Below are 25,180 nucleotides of genomic sequence, written 5' to 3'. Positions count from 1 at the left end.
ATGTAAGAATAAACCTTTCATGATGTATTATGCTAAGGACGTCCATCTTTTTTGTTAAACGCCTGTAACGTAAAGAAACTAATACATTAAACCCATGGCATCTATATGTTCTTGAAATTGGAACTCAGGATGATGTAAACAAGAGGATTTCAACGTCGTTTGTTTCGATGGTTAATTTTTGGTGATTTTTGTTTAAATATGTTGAAAGGTTTTAATTTTAAAACATTTTTCAGCGAAGTAGCGTCTACTTTAAATGGACTTTTAGAATGTTAATAAAAACAGAGATGAAAATAAGTCAAGGGTTACGATTGTGTCATCGTGTATGTGAGGTCAATACTGGGCCAGGTTTAGCATGCGTCCAAATAAAAAGCCGGTCGTAAATTTGAAACGTATAAATTAACTGGATACCTAGGGAAGAAACGTAATATTGTTGTGTGAGTCAACGATAAAGGTAACTAAACATTTGCTTTATACCAACCATTTGACGAGATGACTATATCGTACTTGTCTGAATATAAGATCGTAATATATTTGCAAATGAGCTACGAAAGTTCACAAAAATATTTTGTTTGTATTTTATTTCATCGAAATAGTTAACTATAAAGTATTCCTTATTAACTACTTACGTGTTAATAATACTCTTTCCCTATGAATGCGATAGGGGTTTGTGTCACCGCTTATAAAAAGAATTTCTTAATCTCTTGAAAACTTTAAAGGAATACTAGCTTAAGTAACTTATTTGATTAAGCTTATTTTTTTCTTACTTAATATTGATTTACTAAAAACTCATTAGTTTTTCGTGATTATTTTATTTACCATCAATTCCTTTAGACGTCCCAAAATTCTAAAGAATGTGAATATTACACAGATTATACCAAAGAAAACTACAGGGGCCGACCCAGTAGTTCATTATTCAAATATAAACCCATTAAGAAGTACCAAGCCAATGCCCTTACCACTCTTGAATAGAGAAACATAATTGGGAATACCACAAACACACATAGTCAAAAGAAAATAAGTGAGTTAATATTTATGCAAAAAGCTACAGAAACAAGCTCAGTAGCAAAAGGTTTAAAAATAAACCCGGTTTAATGGCACGTGGTAAACGCCAACGACAAAGAACATAAAATCACAAACAAGAAACATGAAAGAACAGCACAAAACTCGACAAACAGCACAACGCATACATACTATATATAAAAAAAAACTAGGTATGTCTATCAAGAATTGTTAGGTACCGCTTTGGAATGGTCAGTAAAATGTAATTTTACTGGGGGTTTAAAGCAGTTTATTTGCACAAACCTCACTCTTATCCCAACAATCTTTAATAAAGATAAAACGCAAAAGGTAAATCTTATCAAAGTATGCATTAAGACTAGTCCTGTTACAAGTGAGTTTTGGGAAATTGTGGCCAGGGGTTTCCATAATTTCTGAAGTATACTTCCTCAGCATATAGGACATTTTGGCACGTGCTTGAGGTCATGATGTCAAACATGGTGTTTAAAGAAGCCGTTAAATTTCCAATCGATAAACACCCTAAACTTCTTTATACGAAATTTGAGTCATACTAAACTTATGATCAGAAAATTATTCTGGGCAAGTGTTAGAAATGGAATTAAAATGTTAAACTCCAAAAAAAGATTAACAACAATTATTACGCTTGTTATAATTTACAAAAAAATGATTGAAATCACTGTTTTTTATGAAAGATACCAACTTGAATTTGTAAGAAACGTGCAGAACCCTTAAAAGCAAATAGTAGATCGCAGTAAATATTTAAGCACTCACCAATCATTTAATAATTTATGTATTCAGCTATATAAGGCACGGTTACAATCTTGTTATCAGTAAATAATATTTGCAAAATAAAACATAATTCAGGATGTAGTATCATTTGCATTTATATGATGCATTAGGGTATGCTCAACCAAAATATTTATTTTATATAATTAGTCTTAATACTCTTTTCCTTATTTGTTACCTCTATATAAAGTAACACATAAAACCATGAAACCTGCACGTAGCGTACAATTTAACCAAGATCTTTTTTTCAAGGCATAATTATTTCGACCATTGCTTGGACTTTTTTCCATACACAATAATGTACATGTATTCTGATCAAAACTACTAACGATGTTTCCGAATTGAACAAAACATTTGAGGGACAATGAAACATTCAACATACCGCAAATTGTACTTTTAATCTGGTTTATGACGGACATAACCTATAGTTTTCTCTCAGTTTTTTTATATATTACCGTCTGTACACTGTATTTCAAACACAATTCCGTGTAGCAATTAAACGAAACAGACTTTGAATCGCCTTAATACGATGACATTTATTCAGAATATAACTGATGTTTGTATTATACTACGAGCATCATATATGTTGAGAACGTTTATCAAAATTACTTCCCCTGAAGACATTTTGTGTAGGGTTCGTAGCTTCAACCCTTTCACAAATGAAAGCCGTATCTATTTACTTTTGGCATGCAAATATTGGTAGAAACAGTTTAGTGCAATGAGCGATCTTGTCTTGCTGGCTACAAATATATTTTAAACTAAATCTACATGAGCAGCAAAAGCACAACGCTTATTGTCAAATCGAAATATTGTATCTGACCTTCAATATTAAAATGACCGTGCTAACATTAGAAATTGACATAATTGATGTGAATTTGCTTGGGTTAGTACGCTGACCCTATATTAAACTTTTGACATATATCTTTGTATATTTGGCACCAAATACAATATGGTTTTCAGTTTTAAATATGTTTTGAGTACACAATTTACATTAAAAATTGTATTCAGAAAAATATACTCTCTGTACCAATTGCAATTTCTAGACAACGTGAACCTTATCTTGATTGAAATAATAACCCTCTGTATTTAACATATAACTTAACCAAGCTAAATATTGATGGATGATTGATCTCCCACCATCCAAATACAGTTACGTTTTCCACAACCAAATGATGCGGTGAAATTGTTTTATCTTTTTTAGTTGCAGGAAGTTTCTAATTATAACTTTAAAGTGACACTCTTATTCAAAGTCAATACATACACACGTATAACAAACATAAATTGTAAGTGATAAAACTATTTACTAAATAATGCTTTTAAGGAAAATATCAATAACTGATAACAAGTTTATAACCATGTATTTAATAGCTGAAAACGCATAAACATTAAATGATTGGTGAATGCCGTGAAATACCGTGTTTTCTGCAACTTTTCTTCAAATTAAACGCAATATCCTTCATGAGAACCATTGTTTTCGATTTTTATTAAACCTTTTTGATACATGTTTTCGATTTTTATTAAACCTTTTTGATACATAAACACAATTGTATTAATTATGGTAAATCTTATTTTGGAGTTAATGTGCATCTTTAAATGTTCCTAATTTGGGGAAACTGTTCTAAAGCTAAACACATGGGAAAATGTGCATCTCAAGGTATCATTGCTTTAAAAATTGCCATATCACTGATCAAATAAAACACTATTTAATGGATAGCAGAATGTAATGCGATGATGAATAAACATTTACTTTTCGATGTAAGCTTTCAGATACGTTCAGTTACTATTAATACACTAAACACATTAAGTAAGACGCCAGACGCCAGACGTCATCTAAATATCACTATATTACATAGTCAATGGTGCACTATGCGCCTAATGAATAGACCCAGCATATTCTTCACATCAAATTGGTCGCAAAATATGTGATTAATTTCCCTGGAAGCACTTAAAAAGGAAGACAGATGAGACCACAATTTATTTAGATGAGTTCCTTTGTCGTAAACAATGTAGGGAAGGACAAATACAGCTACAGGCAATCGGATTACTTAAATAATTAGAAAGCCAATACTTTTCTTCCTCATGGAAACGAGATTTTGTATTTTTGTGTGATAATTGAACTTGGATTTCTCATATTTTTTATGGTAGGTGGTTTCCTCGTCATTTTCTATAAAAAGACATCTCAACGTTGGCTAGCTTGGATCATGTGAATAAAATTAGCCAATCACAATGTTGAAGCTTAAAGCTACGCTCTCACAAATTGATAATTTTTACTTTTTTTTAATTTTGTTTGTGGATCGGCTGATTTTTGTATCGATGCCTTCCGCTCAGAACCATAAGATTAGAACATATCTGAATAGTTTGAAAAACTGCCGGAGCAGCTAATATTTTAATATATTTTAGAGTTGGTATTAGCCATACGTTATCGCTTTTCGACCTTATATATTAAAAACTGCGATCTGATCTTTATCAGCAGCTTTAAATCACATGTTTCTAGACATTTACGCACTGACTCTGCTCATTCCCAGACGAAAAAAAAGAGTTAAAAACGGTAAATCTGTTTCTGTTTTTACGCAACATGATTTATAATATCGATTTAAAGACTTATTTATTCGGGCTGAACTAAAACACACCTCCCCATTTGCCGGTAACATTTATAAACTTCAAAACACGCATTGATTTGTAAATTTTACATACAAAATATTGTCAAAACAAAGCAGTCAAGAAAAGTTATTATAATACGAATGAAAGGTTGTTTTGGGAGTAATATATGCTTACAAGTTATTCTAATCTGTTAGAATTTGAGAAAACAATACGTTATTATTTTGCATGATCCATTGCTTTTAAACCACCGTCTCGGTGGTAGCTGCTTATACATATTGTAAAAGAACCATTGCCTGGGCGCATGTGAGTTTGGTTTGTGGTCACCAAGCTGGACAAATGGGTTTCCTCCGGGTTTTCCGGTTTCCCCCACAACACAAGACCACACTATCGCGTAAAATCGTGCCACCGAGAGTGATTAATATAATGTTGTAATAACTTGTATCACAGTCGTTGTAAAATAAATATGTTTAAATTAACTAAAAGAACCATTTGCCTCCTGCAGTGTTTAACATAGAAACTTATGTTTCATTTACAGAATAGAACACATAGTTTCTTGTGACATATTAATACATTTAAACAAATCCAACTACAAGACATAAGGTAATAAGGTAATAGCACATAGCAAGGAAGAATAGTATAAGAGTAAACCATATCACAAGGAAAAAGATAAAAGGAATGTTCATTTTGTACTGATTCTTTCTTCAGAGCAAAGTGCGAAACAGCCACAGTGTGAAAAGTTCTAATACAATTATAAAGATAGTTATTTTTTATTGACTAATTATTTCTTCAGAGCAAAATATAAACCGGATGGAATGTTTGGTGTTTTAATACAAGTATAAATATGGTTAGTGAATGCCTTTCGTTTCTATCTGCAGATTTTATAGCTAAGTATATTTTTCACAAGACCGAACAAATGCCAGTCTTTGAATTTGAATTTGCCAAAAAACTGCAATATGTCTTATACATTTGTAAATAGTTCAAACAGTCCATGCAATGATTAAACATGTTAAAATTGGTCAAACGGGAACTGTCATAATGCTGAGCTTAGGGTATAATGATAATTGTAAACGGAAACACGTAAATGTCATAGCTTCAATAAGACTTTCAAACGATAATTCTCAATTTTGACATGTACTATTTATATTTAAGTAAAACGACTGTGAATACTTGTTGAATTAGAACTCAATTTTCACCACGGACAAATTTATTAATTATGCTAGTGTCAAAAAATGATATTTTATGAAAACCGGTCCAAGATTTTGGACGTATTGGAGTTTTAACGATTAATTTCTGTTTCCGGTCCGATGGCCACATTGCAAGCAGCTGCTAAAACTGACTTGGCATTTGAAAATATGCTCTGCATCAAAACAGATGTACATTACCTGGGCCACTAGCATACCTCTGGCATTGGCCGAGAATCAGGCATACCTTGCCTCGACATCAAATTCAACGCTGAAAATGGTCGGGAATCAGGCGTATCTAACCTTGGCCTCCCAAAATACCGCTGAAAATGGCCGGGAAACAGGTGTACCTAACCTCGGCCTTCAGGAAACCACTGCAATTGCCGGAAATCAGACGAACATAAGCTCAGCATAATAATATCACTTTTAATGGCCAGGGATAAGATTTCCCTTGCATTGGCTTCTAGGATACCGCTGCAAATAGCAGGGAATAAGACGTACGTAACTTCGGCATTCATGATATCGCTGTAAATGTCCAGGAATCAAGAGTGCCTAACCTTTACCTCTAAAAAACCGCTTACCATAGCCGTGAATAAGACGTACCTAACCACAGCCTCAATGATACCGCTGATAATGAAAAGTAATCAGGCGTACCTTACCTCGGGTTCAGGATACCGCTTCTTATGTCCGGGAATCAGGCGTACCGAACCTCGGTTATAATTGTCACAGGGTGAGAAAAGTGTGCAGCCAGACCGGGGCTCGAACCCGGGACCCCTCGCTATCAGGGCGAGTGCTCTACCGACTGAGCTACCGGACCACTTACACACCTCCTCACCACCTGTATAGGTATCGGTACCGTGACATACTTCCCCGCAAACTGGAAATTCGTCCTCGAATTTAAGGAACACCAGTGCTAAGGAATTCACATAATTCACACTGAGAGCGCGTTATGCTGCCAAACAGTGCTGCAACGGCCCCACGTTTGGCGCCAAATGTCACCGGGTGAGAAAAGTGTGCAGCCAGACCGGGGCTCGAACCCGGGACCCCTCGCTATCAGGGCGAGTGCTCTACCGACTGAGCTACCGGACCACTTACACACCTCCTCACCACCTGTATAGGTATCGGTACCGTGACATAATGGCCGGGAATCAGGCGTATCTAACCTCGAGTCCAGAAGACCGCTGAAAAATGGTCGGTAATTTGGCGTATCTAACCTCGGGTCAAGGATACCGCTGATAATGGCCGGTAATCAGGCGTATCTAACCTCGAGTCCAGGATACCGCTGATTATGGCCGGTAATCAGGCGTATCTAACCTCGAGTCCAGGATACCGCCGAAAAATGGTCGTATTTGGCGTATCTAACCTCAGGTCCAGGATATCGCTGAAAAATGGTGGGTTATTTGGCGTACCTAACCTCGGCCTCAAGGATACTGCTGATGATGGTCTGTAATCAGGCGCACCTAACTTTGGGTCCAGGAAGCCGCTGATAATGGTCGGTAATCATGCTTACCTGACCTTGGCCTTAAGGATACCGCTGACAATTGGCCGCTAATCAAGCGTACCTAACCTCGGCCTCAAGGATACTGCTGATAATGGTCGGTAATCATGCTTACCTGACCTTGGCCTTAAGGATACCGCTGACAATTGGCCGCTAATCAGGCGTACCAAACCTCGGCCTCAAGCATACCGCTTAAAATGGTCGGTAAACAGGCGATCAAAACCTCGGCCTCAAGTATACTGCTGATAATGGTCGGTAAAAAGGCGATCAAAACCTCGGCCTCAAGGATACTGCTGATTATGGCCGGTAATTAGGCGTACCTAACCTCGGGTCCAAGAAACCGCAAATAATGGTCGGTAATCAGGCCTACCTAACCTCGGCCTCAAGGATACCGCTGATAATGGCCGGTAATCAGGTTAACCTAACCTCGGCCTCAAGGATACTGCTGATAATGGCCGGTAATCAGGCGTACCTAACCTCGGCCTCAAGGATACTGCTTATAATGGCCGGTAATCAGGCGTATCTAACCTTGGCCTCAAGGATACTGCTGATAATGGCCGGTAATCAGGCGTACCTAACTTCGGCCTCAAGGATACTGCTGATAATGGCCGATAATAAGTCGTACCTAACCTCGGCCTCAAGGATACTGCTGATAATAGCCGGTAATCAGGCGTACCTAACCTCGGCCTCCAGGATACCGCTGATAATGGCCGGTAATTAGGCCTACCTAACCTCGGGTACAGGAAGCCGCTGATAATGGCCGGTAATCAAGGTTACCTAATCTCGGCCTCAAGATAAACGCTGATAATGGCCCGTAATCAGGCGTACCTAACCTCGGCCTCAAGAATACTGCTGATAATGGCCGGTAATCAGGCTAACCTAACCTCGGCCTCAAGGATACCGCTGATAATGGCCGGTAATTAGGCCTATCTAACCTCGGATACAGGAAGCCGCTAATAATGGCCGATAATCAGGCTTACCTAATCTCGGCCTCAAGGATATCGCTGATAATGGCCGGTAATCAGGCGTACCTAACCTCGGCCTCAAGGATTCTGCTGATAATGGCCGGTTATCAGGCGTACCTAACCACGGCCCCAAGGATACTGCTGATAATGGCCGATAATCAGATGTCCCTAATCTAGGCCTCAAGGACACCGCTGATAATGGCCGGTAATCAGGCGTACCTAACCCCGGCCTCAAGGATACCGCTAATAATGGCCGATACTCAGACGTCCCTAACCTCGGCCTCAAGGACACCGCTGATAATGGACGGTAATCAGGCGTACCTAACCTCGGCCTCAAGGATACTGCTGATAATTGCCGGTAATCAGGCGTACTTAACCTCGGGTCGAGGAAAACGCTGATAATGATAGATAATCAGACGTACCTTACCTCGTCCTCAAGGATACCGGTTAAGTTGGCCGGTAATCAGGCGTACCTAACCTCGGGTCCAGGACACCGCTGATAATGGTCGGTAATCAGGCGTACCTAACCTCGGGTCCAGGAAGCCGCTGATAATGGTCGGTAATCAGGCGTACCTAACCTCGGCCTCAAGTATACGGCTGATTATGGCCGGTTATCAGGCGTACCTAACCTCGGGTCCAAGAAGCCGCTGATAATGGTCGGTAATCAGGCGTACCTATCCTCGGGTCAATAAAGCCGCTGATAATGGTAGATAATCAGACGTACCTTAACTCGCTCCAGTATATCGCTTAAAATGACTTGTAATCAGGCGTATCTAGAATACCGCTTTTCATAGCCGTTAATCAGATGAACCTAAACTCGGCCTTCGCCTACAATACACCGCTTATAATGGCAAGGAATTAGGCATGCCTAACCACGGCTTCCATGATAGCGCTAAAAAGACCGGGAATCAGGCGTGGCTATCCTCGGCCTCCAAGATTCCGCCGAAATTGCCGAGAACCAGGCGTACCTGACCTTGGCATCAAATTTACCGCTAAAATGTGTCCGAAATCCGTTGTGTGTGGTGAACGTGTTTTAGGCAGGCATAAAAATATATTCAACTCATTAAATATCTCATACTTTCTATGTTTATTTTTGCCAACTTAAAAGGAGAGTTATCAACATTCATTCAGAGTGATGATGTTTTGCGTACAACACTCTGGCTCTATCACCCGATTCTGAGTGCAAACAGCAAAAGATTCAGCCAATCAGAGACGTTTCACTGGGTTCATTTATGTTTTCTCTTGGAGTCGGAAAACCATGGCGAATGCTAAAAGCAAATGAATTGAGCCTAGCAAACACAATTAGAATAAGGAATCCTGACAACAACCGACTTGAAACGAGAGTCAAACTCTTTTTATAGTTCTTGCATGATGATTTATGACACGTTTACCGCACATGTCGTACTTTTATCTTAAATCCGTTTAAATTTCAATATAGCAGCGCGGACGGAATATTGCGTATGATCAACAATTCCAGTTCATTAGATACTGAAAGGGAAACTATTTTATTTGATAATTTTAATGTTCATTTGATATTAACATCTTGGTCCTTTTTAAGGTTTATTTGAAAACCCACGATACATTGGTATATAGAAGTGAAAGATATATGTTGTTTATGTCGTACAATCTTAAACACACAAGATAAAATTAAGTACCTGAATGCCTTGTGTTTTGAATGTAAATCGCTGAAAAAAAAAATTGCGAAGAGAACTCTTGATCACTTACCATCTATACGCTGTTTAACCGCTAGTTATATTTTTCATTAAGTTTGTAAAGTTTAAAAGCTCTCTGTTCTCGAATCAAAACAGAGAGCTTTTAAACTTTACAAAATTAATGAAAAATATAACTAGCGGTTAAACAGCGCATAGATGGTAAGTGATCAAGAGTTAAGTATGCGTAATGTAACAAGCGTTTTAATTGGTCGACGATGCTTTCCGGAAAATGATGTTTTTGTATTTTGCACTCGATTTTGCAGCTATTGAACCAGGTGTAAGATTTATCATTATCGAACCTACTATTAACAAAACTAAAACGATAAATGAGAACGTAAACAATACAAAGTTCGCAAAATATGCATGCCGTAACAATTGACTAGGAACTGTTCGTAAATACCTTGTTTAAACTGTACAAGAAAAAGACATTTCCATTATATATTGGGTACTTATTATTTGAACCTATAGATCTTAAATATTTCTGATTTTTATTATTAAAAACTTAATAACTGTTCATTATTAAAATCTGATTCGAGAAAATGCACAGAATGACCGTATACAATTAGTTCCGTGTTTATACAATTGATTTATACGTTTTTATATGATATTGATAAATTTCTCATAATTCAAGGAAATATAACTTGAAAACCTGCGGGATGACCAGTGTACGAATGATTGACATGTAATAGTGATAATGTTTGGTTTAATTGAAGTTTGGTAATTTCTTAGTTATTGCAACTTTTTAAAAGGCATATAATAACCACGCACAGAATTGCAGAAAATCGCCGTGTTTGACTAAGCACGTTTTCAATACTTACTCCTAAACAGGCAGCGAAAAGCCATTTGCTGTGTTATATGAAGCATTATAGGGTGTCACTATATATCACCAATAGGACCTTGAGTTCTATGGAACTTTCTGTTAGACTGTAATGATCGACCTTAAAGGTAGTAAGCCACTTATAAGGTATACAAATATCAACTTAGTCAAATTTGAGTATATAGTAAACATTAACGATCTTTATATTAATAAACAATAATCATATATGTTCTCAAAAACAATTATAGGATTTTAAATGACAGAGTGCTAATGACTTGTGCTTCTTAAACAAGATAAGATGTTATTGCATGACAATATGCTAATTAATGTTTTGTTCTGTTCATATAATCAAATTTAAAAGATATTTCTACTATTTGTTTGTCATATATAAACATGAAAAGGGATGTTTAAATACAATCTTAGGCACTTAAAATGCTAAGTCCAGTGGCTTCGGCCCCTCTGAACCCAAACAAGGGCACTGCCCTTGACCCGTGATGGTGCCTTGCGCGGCCAACTTAACCGCCTGCAAAAAAAAACGGCAACATAACTCATGACAAATCTAAGCGTAACATTAACTTTGTGTCTTGCTCTGCACATCTTCATTTTTGATAAAAAATAATGATATGGTGATTGTTAATTACTCGAACAGTGGGCGCAAACAAAAATAATCTAATCCCCAAATGTACATAAAACAATCATATCTGTCTCTTAGTGTATTTTAGTGATTGAAATTTGATTCAGAAGTTCGCCTGTCCTAGCCGGTATTAAACAGCTGTATATCATTAGATAAAAGTCGACCTTACTTATTTGCGTAAGGATATGATATGGCCATGTAAATGAAATATTTAAAATATGTACACATAAACAAGGCTACGTAAGTATCAGCAATATGGGAATAAATCAACCGAGATAAGGTTCACTGTGGAGAAGGAAGTTGTGCATACATTGGAGAGATGAGTTCACTGTGTGGAGTGTGTTGAATATAAGTCCGATATAGGTGTTGACAATGGGAGTATATTGTAAATATGTCCGATATCGCCACTAGGCTGTTGTGTTGTTTATGAGTACAAAAGGGGCGTTAACTAGAGTGTGATGCTAATAGGTACAAGGGAATGGTGCACAAAGCGACTATGCTTAAAAGATACAAGGGAGGGGGTAACTAGGTGAGTGTCTTCTTAATAGGTTCATGGGAGGGGTATACTAGGTAAGTGAGTTACTTATAGGTAAAAGGGAGGGGTAAACTAGGGAAATGTATTCTTAATATATACAAGGGAGGGGTTCACTAGGTCAGTGTGTTCTTCAAAACTACAAGGGAGGGGTTAACTAGGGGAATGTGTTCTTAACTGAAACAAGGGAGGGGTAAACTAGTGAATTGTTGTCTTAATAGGTTCAAGGAAGGGGTTAACTGGGAGAGTGTACAAGGAGGGTAAACTAGAGGCAATTGGGTCTTAATTGACACAAGGGAGGGGTAAACTAAATACTAAATAGGTTCAAGGAAGGGGTTAACTAGTGAAGTATTTTCTTAGTAGGTACAAGGGAGGGGTAAACAAGGGTTCTTAATAGGTACAGAGAAGTGGTTCACTAAAACAGTATGTTCATAATAGGTACAAGGGTGGGATGCACTAGTGGGTTGTGTTCTTAATATGTTCAAGGGAGGTGTTAGGTTGGGGAACGTGATCTTAATAGGTACAAGTGGAGGGGTTAACTAAGGGAGTGTGTTCTTAGGTACAGGTGTGGGGCTCACTAGTAGAGAACCTTGTCAAATGGTACAGTACAAGTGCTCACTATGGTATTATGTTGCTTAAAGGAACAGCAGAGGTGTTCACTAAGGGAGCGTGTTGTTTATAAGTACAAAAGGGGTGTTCATTGGAGAAATGTTTTTTTTTTTAAAGTTCACTTGGGGAATGTTGTTTTCAAAACGGACAACAGGTGTGCTCACTAGGAGTGTGTGTTGTTTCTAGGAACAATAAGGGTGTCCACTAGGGGAATGTTTTATTAAAAAGTACAAGAAGGATTTTCACTAGGGAGTGTTTGTTAATAACTACAGAAATATGTTCACTAGAGGAATGTTTTTAAAAGGGAAAATGGGGTCTTCACTATTAAAGTGTGTTGTTAATAGGTACAACAGGAGTGTTCACTAGTGGATTGTTTTTTGTTGGGTACAAGAGGGGTATTCACTTAGGGTGGAATGTTTATATGAACAAGAAGGGTGTTCAATAAAAAATTATATAGACAAAAGATAGGAGAAGGTTAATCACTAGGGGAGCATGTTGTTCAAAGGTACTATATTGTTTTTTTACGATGGGAAGTGTGTTATGAGAGAGACAATACGGGTGTGCACTAGGGAAGTATGTCGTAACAGTCACAAGAGGGGGTTTCACTAATGGATGTGTTGTTAATGAAGACAAAAAGGATGTTTACTAGGAGAATGGGTTGTTAATAGGGACGAGAGGGATGTAGACAATATACTATCTAAACGAGATTAGTGTTTGATGTGTTTGCGTACGAAAGAAGGGTTCATTGGGGAAGTATGTCCTGTATAGCTACTAGAGTGGGACTCAAGTAGGAGGGTAGTTGTTCATCGGTGCTATTGAGAGGCTCAATGGTGTGCAAATTACGTTTAAAGAATGAGAGCAGGGCCCATTTCGGGGGGGGGGGGTTGTGCATATAGAAGAGAGTGAACAGGTCCAATGTGGAGGAGAGGGTATTTTTGCATATTATGTTCGACAGGGGTGTTCACTGAAGGGGAGTACGATGTTTGTAAGTACGAGACAGATTCACATCGGTGAGTATGAATACGAGAGAGGGTTTCTACTTGAAGAAGAGGGGCGTTGTGCATAAGAATAAAACTACGATAATTGGATTCACTGGGGGAGTGTGATGTTTATACGTACGGTAGAATGGTGCACATTGACATGTGGTGTGCAATAGTACGATATAAGTACCATTTAGGAGTTCTCTTGGAAAGTGTTCTTGTGTTACTAAGAGATCTGGAATAACTGTAGAGGGGCGTTGTGCACAACTATGAGGAAGGGGTTTTCTGGGGAGGGGCGATGTAATATCCATAACACTGACTGTACAGTAATTTTGACTGTTCCCGTATTAAAAACTAAATAGGTGCATACTATTACGCTAAGTATTGTCGCCATTTTTGTATTTGTCAACCTTGGCTGAAAGACTACATAAAACAGCAGCTTGATGCTTCTGGTAAAACAAAATATCGAAATGGTGTACCTAAAAAATTCATTAACGGCAATGAGAACAAAAATAAATAGCGTCGGTACATAAAGTAGGGAAGGTCGAGACACTGGAAGCAAAGAAGTCCGGTTCTCCTAATCAAAATATGAATTACAAAATAATAGTAGTAGGGTAGGTGGAAAAACTAGAAACAAACTCGTCCGGTTATCCTTATCAAAATTTGAATTACAAAATAATACAACTTAAAATGCAAAATTAACACTGGTAATATAATAAATATGCTACGTGTTGATGTTGGTATTTAGGTCGGTGTATTAAGATGACAAAACTGCTTTCTTGATACGAGAAGGACATAAAATAACTGCCATGTGGTTAGTTCATTCTTGTTAACAGAGGAAATACAGATACGTTCACATAGACCAAGTATCATGTATTTAAATTTAAACTTTCTACGACCAGAAATTATAAAGCCGCAGTTTCATTTTAATATAATGACCTTCTCATACCTCTATGCTTGTTAAGTTTTTTTTTTTAAAAAGACACCTAAACGATTTATTTTATTTTATTGTCGAAGTTATTTTTTAACTTAAATGGGAAAGGTTTCTACTGAAAGTATACACAGACAGGTTTTGGGTGAGATCATCATTAAAAATGATGACCGATCTCTATCATTAAATATATAAATACTAGATAACAAAGCGATAACTTAATAATATATCATTTGTATTTGATACATGCAGCGGAACAGACGCTCGATTAATATGGTCACTATTTTGAAGATGTGGGCGTTCATAGAATAAAATATTTATGCGATCAACATTAGTTTTAAACCGGTAAGATTTTGACATCATTTTTCAAGCAATATTATTTTTGTCGTTATGTTATTTTCTAACCTACTTAAAAACCTCATATATGACCTAAAATATAATGGTAACCACAATAAATCAAAAGTTTTACCATACTTTAAATGCAACACAGCAATGTTCGCAATCGGAATATTTTCTTTACGTATCTTAATGTTAATAGTGCTCATGCGTAGAGAAATACATGATTTCGATTATGCGTAAAATAAATGAGAATTTATGAGCTCACTTCCGATGAAAATGTTCACTACTGTGTTGTTTGTATTTACATAATAATGTTGTCATCACAGCAAAAATACAACAACAACAATGCAATAGACTTTTTTACATGTACTGTTGTTTACATTATAAAAAAGTCGTTCTACAAAAGTAAAGAAAACAAATGGAATTAATCAGAAAACGGTTCGACCGATATTAACGAACAGTTTTTAAAACCAATGAGTAATCTACAGTGAAAGATAAAAAACAATCGAAAGAATCGGGATGTTAGGAATTATAGTACATATTGAAGAGGGATATCGGATTACTCAAAGAGATCTAGCTTGATGGTTTTTACACTACAACTAAATTCACATACAAAATTGAACAAGACATTTTTTAAAAGTAGCCTATTGGATGGAATCCGACCAACAAGTAATAAAACATTTCTGTTAGTCCCAGAATCAAAATATCTGTTCATAATATTATAGCTAATTATGACATGTATCAAATGTAAATCAGTTCAAATTGCATACTTATTCTAAGTAAACACCACACAACTTACTAATGTAAGGAGCAATTCAAATTCAGAATACTTTATCTTGACCACATTCTGTATTGTAAGTTTTAAACGCACTAATTTAGAATTTAGAATTAACTGGAAAGGGAATGACATAAGACTAAAGTATCTATTGCCTTTAATTTGCGTTTGCCTCAATTAATTCAATTATCTATTGAGCTTGCCTTAAGTATATATACATATATTGAGAAAGTCCTTAACACAAGCAGACCTTGAAATAAATAAGCGGTGTCGGCATAATTATATTTTCTATTGCATTATTGGCTGATAAACATTAAAGCCTTTTAAACACACCTGAACATTAACATAATATATGGATCTTTTCTCTACATTTCGATTTTAATCATCTTGTGAATCTTTAATAACACGAGTAGTGAGGGCAAACACTTTAACCTTAATGTTAAATTGGTATCTTGCCCACAGTGTATATTTAGTAGCGTAATCTCATGTATCAGATATCAGGTGATTGTATTTAAATTGATGCAATTGTCTCTCATCGCCTGTATTGATAAATTATGTATTACGTGATAAAAATTGAATCAATATGTTTAACCAGAGATATACTGTTAACATATCATCGCAAATATTTAAAGTTTGTTAAATTAAGCACGGCTACTTTAGAAACATTGAATGGTTTTATTTTTATTTTTCCGTTTCTGTTGTGTTTTTTTTGCCAACAACGAAATATAGGGCATAGAGTGTTTTAACATATCAAAAGAAAGATCATTGATAAGTAGAGTATGTGTGATAAGGAAGAAGGAACAGTAAGTTAAATGGAGTATGTTGTGTTTAAGAAATTAAGTAGAGTTCACTGGGTAGAGTATATTATTTGCAACAAAGGTTAGCGGGGAATAGTATGTTATTTATAAGTAGGAAATAGATGGGTTAGCTGGCTAGAGTATGTCATGAAAATGAAGGACATAATGTTAGCAGGAGAGACAATGTGGAGAAGAAAAAAACTAAGTATTAGATCTGTTAAAGATATTATTTAAACGGAGGAAAGATGGGTAGTGTAGAGTGTGTTGTTTATATGCAGGGAAGATTGATATAATGTTATGATGGAGGAAAGACGGACTAGCAATACAGAGTTTTATTTAATTGAAGAGTTAAGAAGGGTTAGCTGGGAAGAGGATGCTGTGTATAAGAAAATTAATAGTAGTTAATTGAGTAAGGTGTGGTGTGTATAAAAACTAAGAGATGGTTAGCTTGGTAGAGTATGTGTTGTATAAGGATAGTGGAGTATATGCGATATATCATTGCGGTCATGCTCATATTTGGAAAGGGATGTAGGTTCGGAAGAGTTTGTTTTGTTTAAAGAGGAAAGTAGGAATCACTTAATATATAATATTTTAGGATGAAAGAAAGATTAGCTTGTGTATACGGAAGCGGGATGGTCTGGGTAGAATCTGTTGTGTTTAAGGAGGAAAGATGGTTTAGCTATGTGTGGTATGTTGTGTATCAGGAGGAAAGATGGGCTAGCTATGTGTGGTATTTTGTGTATCAGGAGGAAAGATGGGTTAGCTATGTGTGGTATGTTGTGTATACATAGGAAATATGGGTAAGCTATGTGTGTTTGTGATTAAGGAGGAAAGATGGGTTAGCTATGTGTGGTATGTTGTGTATACATAGGAAATATGGGTAAGCTATGTGTGGTATTTTGTGATTAAGGAGGAAAGATGGGTTAGCTATGTCTGGTTTGTTGTGTATAAGGAGGAAATAAAGGCTCCGTGATTTTGATGTGTTTTAGTAAAAAATAAGGGCCCGACTGGTGTCGAGTGGTGTGCGTGTTAATACGTAAATACGGAATAAACAAACAAAAATAGTTCAAAATGTGTGTTTAACTGTGGCTTTAACATGAAGTTAAAATATGGTCATACAACTGTCGTCAGACACAGAATATAACTATTGCATTATATTCTATTAACATTGCAGAGTTCTTAGATGTTTATGTGCAGAACGAAAAATAGGCCTAGCATAATCTAAGTTTTAAAATCGTTGAAGTAACAACATGTTTAAAGAACATAAGTAAAATCATGAATTGTTTTGTGTGAGAGTATCTACATTTATACTATTATACTATAAGCTTAAAGAAGACTCATCAACATAACACATGACAATAATAAGACCGTCGATGATAACCAAAGTCTACTTCACAGTGTTTATTAAACTCTAATGAAAAACACATTTAACAAACGTATGCATATAATTGAACTAACAATTGAATTTATGGAGTAAATGATAAATCCTATAACTCCACGATACAATAACCGGATTTTGTAAAAACAGACCATGCATATTCTTTTACTATTTACAAAGGCGATATTTGTAAACATTTCATATCCTCATTCCTTTGAGATGCTTATGAAGCTCGTAACACTCACAATGTCTAACATTTATTGATGAAATGGATTTTGGAAATTATATTTTTTCTCTGTCTGTTTGTCGGTAGATGCTCCTTTTTGAAGTCTGATTTGTTTGAAGAAAATATTTTCACATCACGTTCGCATCTCCTTCAAGTCGTAAAGTTCTTGTAAGCGATCAATCTTAGTAATCGTGGTAAATCAGGAATGAATTTCAGAATTTATAAATTTATATATTTTAACTTTGGAAAACTTAATATTTACTTACCTTACTTACAAATGAGGTGCTGATTTATTGCTGATTTAACAATACAAATTTCTTTAAGTCGAATACATGTTATAACAAGTATTGATGTTTTACTTGGAGATAAATCTACGTAGTGGCGATAAAAGAACTTGATCCAAGACCAAAATGGGAAGTTGCTGTTCAAAAGGTATTCTTAAGTTTCTTTAATATTGTTAATTAATGAGAAACTACTCACTATTTTCCCGATAACTTCAAAATGATTAATTATAAACGGAGTTGTCTTCTTAGTATTGCTAATTTGTGAATGCCCTTTGTGGGCTATCGTGGTCGCTTGTTGTCAGATATATTTCGTTTTCATTTCAATTTATTCGTTAGAAGGCAACTGAAATACAAGGAAATGATTTAATCAATTGAAGTTCATCATAAACACATTAGGATAAAGATTTTGTAGAATTAGAGAATCTTGAAAGGCCACAGCAATTTGACAAATTGTTCAATAGAAATTGACCATGAAAATGGAGCCGGCGAAAGTCAAGCAATATATTTGCTTATCAATACCAAATGTTTAAATAGATCACCCTGAGTAATTTCATTTATTATCAAGAACTACGACCCTTAAACTTAGCCTTTAAAATCATAAGTGTCAACTAAGTGACTTTCGAAGTTGCCACCGACTCAGTTGCAACGGAATTTTGATCTTAAGATAACTATAATAACCCTTAAACTGCAGTTATTTTTAGGGTAAATGTCCTCTACAAAGACATCTTTACATAAATGGGACTGTCATAGAAAAGTAAGAAAAAATATAATGCTTCGAACAAATTTCGTGCTACCCATGTATATTAATCCTCAAATTACGGCTTCTTATGTAGTATAAGTGTATCTTTGCTTCCTTTCTTATAACATTTACCCTTGAAACAAATTCTAGGTTTGACGCATGACTCAGAGTTTAAAGACATCTACAACAAATCACGGAATTTGAAAAGAAAACAAAGGAATCAAATGAGCCACGATCGAGGTAATGTATCATAAGCGCAAGTACTAAGTTTACTAACTAATACAAAAAGTTTGTTATATTATCTTTAAATATCAATTTGATAATAAAACATGTTGTATAAAGATAAAAACCTAGGTTAATAACGTATGTTAATACTAGAACCTTGAATACAATGCAAAGAAGGCAATAATAGCAATACGCTTCTGTGTTCAAAATTAAAACTGGATGATACATCTAATTCAAGAAAGGTTGTATAGCTATATCCTCCCTGTTTTCATTTTGAAGTCATTTTTCCAGACAAACAAACATAGATGAGAGGTGTATGGAAAACAATATAAAAAACGGTCCAATATCGATAAATGAAACGAAGAAATTATGTATCCTCTACTTTCTAAGCGTGCGCTCGACAAGTTTCGGAATATTCCACCAGTAAGAATGTGATCGCAGAAAATATCTGTGATAACACTTACTGACTGCAGGTATTTGAAATAACTTATCCATACATCGTCTCAACTATGATCAGAATGTTGCAAAAATGCCAAGCGTTTTATAATGTACATTTACTATATCCAATCTTTCGTGTTTAAATGAGCTAAGCTGGGTGTGTTATGTAGTGTTTGATTTTTTTAATGATTACCCCTTAAACAAATTCTAGAATCCACGACCAATTCTGACTTAAAGGTCATCAACAAAGAAGCAAAGAGTTCGGATGGAAAACTGAGAGGTCAGAAGAACAACAAACATGGTACTGTTACAATAATCAAATGCGTGAACAATCTTATAAATAAAGTAATTTCTCTTTACTGTAAGTTTCAATTATATATAAATGAGGCTGGCAAGAACAGATTAAATAAATCGATGAAAGAAAAGAACAAATGATTTATCATCAACAATATGCGCGCGCTTGGGGAGTATCGATTATTAGGCAAGTTGAACTTATAATTGCGCATGTTTTCTGGGATCAAATCACTGACAGAAAGCACTCATAAAAATTAATTAATATGTATACACGAAAAGAGTACATGGTTTACAGTTCTGTGGTATGGCGTCAACAATTTGTGTCCTTATCATTAGAAGGAATAAAAGGAAATTAAACAGTTTTACTCGAGTGAAAGCCCCATGTTTATCCGAGGGACATACTACTTTGTGATTATCGGGTTTGAGTTGTTCATCGTCGTCATATCAAGGTTACCGAATCAAATGAGTATTTAAACCAAGTATCTGAAATCGTTATAAAACTTGCGAACGTTTTAAACGTTGTTAGAACGTTGCATTTTGGTCAGGAGTTTTAAGGTTATATTAATTTTATCTAATACTTTGGAATAAAGCTGAACTGTTATGGCATCTGTATAAACTATTTGGGTGTAGATGCATGCGTTATTAAAACGTTACCAACGTTACGTTGAAACAAATTATAGGAGCAATGCAAAATGCTGACTTAGAGGTAATAGACATCAACAAGGAACCATCTAGCTCGCGAAGGCAAACCAATAACCAAGAAAACTCCGAACGAGGTAATGATCCATATAAACAAAATCTGGGTGAACTAGCATATATATGTTGTTTTATTAATTGTTAGTTTCATATGGATGGTAACATTATGTGTTGTATTGATGAAAAACTAGTTTCATAAAAATAGTAGCTGTGTACATGATTAAATATTAATGATAATTAAATGGATCACTTATCCTATCCATGCATGCGTATTAAAGCCCTATTTAAAATACAATTTACATCCAAAAATTGTTAAAAGCCAAAGAAATTGTGCTTCATACACAGTTTGACTCAGCAGTATCAATATCTCCGAAATTAGCCATGTTTGTGTTCAGATTTAAACTTAGCTAGTTTGACACTTTTTTTGTTTACAAGATATGTGTCCCAGTGAGAACAAATCGTATGTTGAACTATGTACAATCGGAAATAACATGGAATTAATGATCAATACTAATTACATTGCATTCATCATTAAATGTACTTATTTTTTGAAAATTGTTGTGTCAGTTCTTTTCATCAAGTCACGACGTTGTTAACCGATTACGTTCGATATATATCGACTATTTAACGTGTACGATAAAAAGATATTATTGCATGCTAAGAAAAGACTTTTCAAAACTTGGTATCGCTCACACACACACACACACACACGCACACACACACACACACACACACACACACACACACACACACACGAACACACGCACGCACGCGCGCACACACACACACACACACACACACACTATGAGACACGACACAAGTACTAGTTGCTAGATTTTATCTCACTTTGGAATACAAGATTGAAAAAAAACAAAAAAACAATACCTATAATAAATATCTACTTCTCTATTCTTAGTATAAGCTTTTCATATTAAAGGTGCTAATTTTATACAGCACTGCGTTAACGCGTTATCATTAATAATAATACTTGTAACGTGAACTAACTTTTTGACAGTTTCATTTCAAGAGTAGAATTCTTGTGCACGGTAAATGTGTGTTTAATAAAATAACCAAAATATGTTGCAGATATCAGAATGGCAAGCTCCTCAGTAGAAGGGGTAAGTTATGTTTTATATCCATCCATTTATCCATCCATCATCATATCACTGTGCATAATTATTTGGATTCCATCAATTAATCTACCCTTCGACATCAATTCATCTGTCAATCCAGTATCCCCCTATATCACGGATTCGTCACGTTGAGCTTTGCATTTACCTATATTTGTGCGTTTAAACAATGAGAAAGAAAATTATACATACCAAGAAAGATTTTTCTGTGAACAAACAAAACACATTTAGTAAGTGCTCACTGGATAAACATATATGGTTTTTTTTCATCAGATTTGCAACAGTAGCAAAGAATGCAAGAGTGATGGTGAACAAGAAGTAATTCATGATTGCACATGTATGAAATCAAATAGGGAACATGAACAAACACTTATCAATGATAGCGACACCAATGGCAATGTTAAACAAGATGATGTAATTGACGGAAGCACAGATACAAAACCAAATACGGAAATCGATCAAACAAACAATAATGATACAGACACCAATGGTAATGATCGTCAAGATAAATTGCCATTCAATGCCAATAGCGGAGACATGAATTCCATAAGTAAAATAGACCCAACCAATATTGATGATAGTCATGAACAAGAACTGTTTGCATACGTTGATGAAGATGTAAATCCGAATAGGGAAAACGCTCCTACAAACACTGAAACAGAGGTGTATCAAAATGAAGTCACTAAAGATAGTGGCATGAATCAAAGTGAAGGCGACTTTGAACAAATAGAAGAGCATGAGGAAACCCTTTCATATACACCACCACTTCCTCCGGGTAAGTATTTTCTATTTCTGTCAAAAAATGAACTATTTCCTTTGAATTTATTTGTTTTGCTGCTTAAAATCATCGAACCTAGCGCCTTGTGATAAACGTCCAATTTATAAAAAAAGACAAATCAAAGACTAATCAACTCCATTTTAGATTACCTAAACAAGTGAAATTTATCCATATACTGTGTGGTAAAATTATATTTTTTCTAAATTACAGATCGAACAGATTGGATAAACAGATTTAAAGCAGTAAGTATTGGAGAAATGGCTTAAAGATAATGCCACGGTTTAAAAGTGGCTTTGTAGCAATCACGCCTTTCACCCCAGCATGTTTTGACTGCATTGAGTTTATGAAAGCCAAATTGTTTAATTATACAAATTAATGTAATCAATGTTGTTGTTTTTTATTTATGTTGTTTCACAGAATTTTCTTCTTCTGATAACACCTAAAATTATAGGCTCGTTTAGATATTGATTTGTTACATTGTGTGAATTGTAATCATAAAGTTTTGTTTATATATATAACTAGTATTATAACTTTTGACGTGACTTCATGAAACATAGCCTTGAACAAGTGGTAAAGCAAAGTTGTATATATACAGCGCTGTTTTTACGTTGAATATATTTATAGAAGATAACAAGCGTAGTTAATTAATACCAACACTATCAAACTTGTTTGAAAAAGTACCAAATTTTGCCAAGGCTTGTTTTTATAACTGTATCAAAATCGTTTAATAGTGTCTGTACTGAATGACATCTCACGTTAAGTCCACTCTCTTTCAGAAAGCGATGTTCAAAATTAGAATGATCTAGAAGATGTAGTCTACTAAAAATTGCATATTTCATTAGATAATAAGTTCTATTTAGAAATTATACAGTAAGATAAGTAAGGTTAATATTGTTCATAATTTTGACGCGTTTCATGAGTCATTTCTGAAAGAAAAAATGGATTAATATTAATTTTAAAATAATTCTGTGTTTAATTCAGATGTCTGCCTGTACAATGGAAAACGTTATGCGGTACATCGGAATTCTGAAACGTGATGGAATAAAAGACATGCAAAACGAAATACAAAATGATTTAAATGAATGGAAACATGTTGGATTGAATATAGCGTTAGTCGGAGAGTCTGGCTCCGGGAAATCGTCCCTCATTAATGCTATTCTTGGCCTGACAGCCGACGACGAAGGTGCAGCAGATGTAGGATGTAAAGAAACTACCTTTGAAGAAAAAAGTTATGTTCACCCTGAGCACGAAAACGTGACTTTTTTCGATTTGCCTGGTATTGGAACGCCCAACTTCCCAAAAAATGAGTACTTAAACAAAATTAATTTGGATAAGTATGACTTTTTCCTCATAGTTTCTCGGGGGCGATTCAGAGACAACGACAAATGGTTTGCAAAAATGATTGAGAAAAAAAACTTGCATGTGTATTTTGTTAGAACATGTATTGACCACGACATTTTAGATAATGAAAAAGCTCACCCGAAGACACACAATAAACAAAAGTTAATAGTCGAAATACGCGAAGATATCAAAAACAATTTACTCAAGGCCGGTTTGAATGAGGAAAACATATTCATAGCTCTTGTAAATTGTCACAACGAACTCGAACATGATTTTTCAACTTTGATGACAGAATTGATTAAAAATGCCCCCGCGATTAAACGAAAAGCAGTGATATTTGCATTATTTTCTCGTTCAAAGGAAGTCATTGAAACGAAGATTATAGCATTAAAAGACCGGATGGCTAAAACGGCGATCATGGCATCCGTCGGTTCACTTGTACCGCTTCCAGGAGTAGGTGAGTTCATAGAAATTGTGGCAATTTACAATGAAGCTCAGTTCTATCGCAAACAGCTTCAAATTGATGACAAAAGTTTGGAGGAATTGGCGAAAAATATGAATAAGGATTTAAACGATTTAAAAAAGAAGGCAGACATCAGCTCAAACATATTGTTTGCATCTACACAGTCATTGTTGAAATTTCTAGCTCTTTTTTTTGCAACAGAAGGTGTTGAATCGCTCCTAAAGATATCTTTACCCGTTTTTGGAAGTATCATTTCAGCATGTATTAGCTACCCAGTGTGCATGAGAAGTCTAGACAAAGTGTTAGCAGTGTGTGAGAAAGAGGCCTACGCCTTAAATAGTGAAATTGAAATTTGGCTGAGTAAAGAAAGCGCGGTTTAATATAGTTTGAAGAACACATGTTGTATTTATGGAAGAACTATCCGTTTGTTGTTAATGGGTATTAATGCGTTGAAATGAAATCAATCTAAGCAAACATTCTGCCTTCGTGTGATCTACCTCAGCATTACCTAGAATACTAAATGCTTTAATATGAGCAAAATAAGAAGCATGTCTATACTACGCTTGGTGCCCAACAAAATGAATGGAACTGCTTCGTTTAAATTGATTGTGAATTAAACTTAATGTACATTATGACATATACGAAATATACCAATAAAAGCTTATGACGATTCTAGACATTGTATTTCCTGCTATGTCAGAAACTTTTACAACACGATGTTGATAAATAATAGAAACGGTGAAATTAACCAGGTCATAAATGGTCGTTAATTTCGACAACGCTTAGCAGAACATTCCCTTTTAACTTTAGAGCGACTACTTATACCAGTCAGAGAAAGCCACGGCCAGTCAGCAATCGTACATTCCGAGATAAAGACTTGCTGTCACTGCGCATATCGACAACAGGAGCTCATTACAATCGGTGCGAATACCAGTTTATGGGAATTTTGTAGCAACACATTGATAATATTAAATGGATATGCCTCACTTCATTTAACATAATTAGGGACAAAAG

General features: G+C 35.4%; 2 non-coding genes across 2 annotated transcripts; both read right to left on the bottom strand.

The window, feature by feature from the left end:
* Positions 1-6,329: 6,329 nt before the first annotated feature.
* Trnas-uga (transfer RNA serine (anticodon UGA)) lies at positions 6,330-6,402 on the bottom strand. Its single transcript has one exon. It is a non-coding gene; the product is annotated as a tRNA-Ser (tRNA).
* A 199-nt stretch (positions 6,403-6,601) lies between these two features.
* On the bottom strand, positions 6,602-6,674 carry Trnas-uga (transfer RNA serine (anticodon UGA)). Its single transcript has one exon. It is a non-coding gene; the product is annotated as a tRNA-Ser (tRNA).
* Positions 6,675-25,180: the final 18,506 nt, after the last annotated feature.

This window comes from Mya arenaria, chromosome 10 (genome assembly GCF_026914265.1).
Source record: "Mya arenaria isolate MELC-2E11 chromosome 10, ASM2691426v1".
NCBI classification, from domain to species: Eukaryota; Metazoa; Mollusca; class Bivalvia; order Myida; family Myidae; genus Mya; species Mya arenaria.
This window is presented reverse-complemented; position numbering and strand designations above follow the sequence as displayed.